We start from the raw sequence: 3,893 nt of genomic DNA on the forward strand, positions 1-3,893 counted from the left end.
TTGTGGAAAATCTTTTCTGCCATACTTAAGGTCATTCTCATTGATAGTTGCTCTGTAAATAGTGTAATTTTGGTGCGCTCATGGGAGGAGGTGAGCTCAGGGTCTTCCTACTCTGCCATCTTGGCCACACCTCCTACAATTATTATTTGAATTGTGCATATGTTTTACACAATTTTTTTGTGAGCATGATGCATTTCATAATAATAAGAATATTGTTGGGTTGCTTATTGTGACTCTAAAAACTCCAAATTTAGTTATTAGAGCACATTATAACTTGTGTAGAAATCATGACAATGTTCGTAAAAATACTTTTCCCCCCATTGTTAAAGTCTGTGTTATAACAACAGGATTATGGCAAGTAAAGATGAAAGTCCTACTTGCTTCTCAGTTGTATCTTATTGCTTCTTCATTCAAATTGTCTGTCCCTAGCACAGATTCAAAGAATTTCCATGTTTCCTCTAAATTTGATCTTTAAATGTCTTAAGACTATATCCCAACTCCCAACCCCTACTCCAAGGTCTCATTATCTCTGGAGGGGTTCCCAAGAGGTTTGAGTATTTTTGCTAGGAAATCATAATAGCCTAGTCAAATTAATTTAAATCACTATTGCCTTAAACTGAGAACTGTGTACATCAAGGAGTCTTGCTTCAAGTAAAGACAAAGAAAAATAGAGTAGAATCTCCCTCAGTACTATCTGTTCTTCTTTGTCCTTTTCCACTTGAGTGTAGGATTTTGGTAACAATTAAAGGAATACATTGACTCAGATCCTTCTAAGGGCAACCAGCTGTTCACATTCATAAAACAATTTCTTGCCACTAGAGGAATAGCTAGAGCTCCCTAGAACATGAGTTCTGATTAAGATGTCCACTGCATAATTCTGCTTAGAATCTTTTCATGTATATATACACACACACATTTTTATGTATATTTGGTTGGTATCAATATATGAGACTAAAATTGTACTTAATCTGTATATTTGACCAGCGCTTTTCAGATTTACTTGTTCTATATTAGTTTGGATCCAGTATACTAATTGTCCCGCACACTAGCGCTTGATCCCAGGTTCCAGATCATCGGAGGTGGTGCAGGAATTTTCTTTGTACCTAAACATTTGATTCTGCAGCCTTTCAGGATCTTTGGGCAGGACATAGATGTTGCTTTCAGTGCTGTCTTAAGCAGGGCCACAAAGTTCTTGACAAAAAGTTTGAGAACAGAGAATCAAAACTAAAGACCCATGAGGTCAGAACTCTGCTCTTAAGAGTAGTGTTAGAACTCCCTGGTCATGGATCCTATTTTGATGAGGTGATGAATGACCAAGATATGGATGAAACTCCTCATGAATTTATTTCCAAATGTACTTGGACATTTTTTTGGCAGAGGTCTTATTAGCCTTAATTGTCCTGTGGCTGGAGATATTTTCGTTACTCAATTTTTAAAAATATATATTTATTTATTTTATTTATTTATTTTTGGCTGCGTTGGGTCTTTGTTGCCGCGCGCGGTCTTTGTTGCTGCTCACTTTCTCTAGTTGCAGTGAGCAGGGGCTACTCTTCGTTGCAGTGCGTGGGCTTCTCATTGCGGTGGCTTCTCTTGTTGTGGAGCACGGGCTCTAGGCGCGTGGGCTCAGTAGTTGTGGCTCGCGGGCTGTAGAGCACAGGCTCAGTAGTTGTGGTGCACAGGCTTAGTTGCTCCACGGCATGTGGGATCTTCCCGGGCCAGGGTTCGAACCCGTGTCCCCTGCATTGGCAGGTGGATTCTTAACCACTGCGCCACCAGGGAAGCCCCATTACTCAATTTTTAATAAGTAGTTTGTAGCACTTGACGTCCTTCTGTGAGTAGCTTTTTTCCCCCCAAAATTGGCCCTTAGAGGCACCAAGCGGCCAAGTTTCCTTTTCTCTCTGGCATGAGACAAATGGAAAGGCAGCCTGTACTGTGACCTGAAAAACTTGTAAACATCTTACTACTTCTTTTCCCCAGTGGGAGGTCACTAATTTACACATGTCCCAAAGCATTAGGCTGGAGAAGCCTAACCAAATCTTGAATGGGCTACCACTAGTTATAAGGCTACTAATCTTTGTACCTCTTTCTTACAAGAGCTAGTGTAAATGAGAGAAAGGTAATGTTTATTTTGGGAGAATATTTCTCTGTGGTCTGGATGGCCCCAAAGGTATATTTTGGGAAGCCTCTTGGGCTTGTTCTAATAATCATTTATTTTATGAAAGTCATAAATTTAGTAAAAAGTGTTAACTAAAACTTCATATGTGTAATTGATAACGGCAGTAACTCTTTTGTATGCCAAGAATCTAAATCCATTTTAACAACGTTATGAGCTAAAGAGTAGATGAATTTGTTTCCATTCCAGTTGAAGCAAATTGATTTGGGTGGTTTTTTTTCATGGATGTTAAAAGTGAAGAGCATATTGACCAATCTGTTTCTTCATGGGAAGAGTCACATGAATATGTCTTTTAAACTAAAACTAAGACAGAAACAGAGTTTGCCTCCATGGGAATAATTACACTGTTACAATTGATGGTCAGGAGCTGTAAGGTTTTCTAGGTGGCCATAAGGGGGAGACAAAGAGCAACATAGGCGACGAGGGAATGTACAATGCCAGAGATTTAGTCAAGATAGAAGATCACTTTAATTCCCTTTAGAAGTGCTTGTTATTTTATTTCAACAGTATTTGCCACAAGTATGAGGTGTTGTGGTTCCATTTAGTGTGACCAACCACTAATGCTTTAATTTTTTGAAATTAATTGTCCATTCTTCTAATAAGTCGCTGGCTATCTCGTGCTCAGGGGAGATAAGATAGAGGTATAGTCCTTTTTAATTTCCTTTAAAACTTTAAAGTAGCCATTATTACTTCCCTGAAGTATCCTATGGTGATTTCTTTCCTTAGAAAATTATCCAATTTGCTAGAAATTTCGGTATTTCAGATATTCGATCTAGTAACCTATAAGAATGCATGGGCTCCTTTGTCTAATAACAGTCTTAGACATGAGGATGGAAGTTTGGGTATCCTTAAGAATGAGCAAAGGACACTTGGATACAAGCCCTGAGGTTAAGACAAGCTTCCTCCAGGACTCCACGAAGTTGTTATTTGAAGCATAGGATCTTTAAAACCTTTCAGACTTGGTAGGGCAGGGTCTTGGTATTGAGGGATGTGTGCCTTGGATGCATGACCCTAATGGTTAAATAATTCCTGTTTGAGTAACTAGAAGTAGTCTGTTTGGTTTTTAGTAGTTTTTATGTGGTCATTTGTGACGCAGTAGCCATACCCATAGTTCCATGCGAGTAGAGCTACAGGTTGTGGCAGACCCAGTAATATAGTGTACGGTAGTATATAGTGTGCTGGCTAAAGTGTGGGTCCTGAGTCCAACTTCCAGGGACAGAAATGTGGTTTCACCACTTGCTACCTCTGTATCTCTGCTTCTTTCTCTGAAAAATGGAGACAGTCATAGTACTTATTCCATAGGACTGTTGTGAGGATAAACAAATAAAAAGCACTTATAACAGTTCCCTGGTAAATGGCATTCACCAGACCTGCACAGACATCCTTCGGAGCAAGTTTGCTCTGGAATACAGAATACTCTGAGAGTGTCACAGGTACACGCAATTAATTCTGAACTTAGAAACAAGCGGCAGAGCCACAGTCTCTCTGTAAGAGGGAGAAGGGCTCCAACTTCCACTACAGAGAATGTGGGGAAAAGTCAGGTTTTGTCTTTGTCTCTATGGCAACCTCTTAAACCCAGCATTATCCATTCATTTACTCATCCCTAGCATCACGGGTAAGAACACCAGTTCTGGAGTTGAGTTGCCTGCGTTCAAATCCTTTCTCTACCTATAGGGAAGCTAATCACATGCTGAGACAACCAGAAAATCAGGTACCAATA

At 39.7% G+C, this 3,893-nt stretch overlaps 1 long non-coding RNA gene across 2 annotated transcripts in view; it reads left to right on the forward strand.

Moving 5' to 3' along the window:
• The window catches only part of LOC109549748 (uncharacterized), a 339,321-nt gene that overhangs the window by 114,497 nt on the left and 220,931 nt on the right, over nucleotides 1-3,893 (forward strand). The gene's annotated exons all lie outside the window — the stretch shown is intronic.

Source organism: Tursiops truncatus, chromosome 9, assembly GCF_011762595.2.
Source record: "Tursiops truncatus isolate mTurTru1 chromosome 9, mTurTru1.mat.Y, whole genome shotgun sequence".
Lineage (NCBI taxonomy): Eukaryota > Metazoa > Chordata > Mammalia > Artiodactyla > Delphinidae > Tursiops > Tursiops truncatus.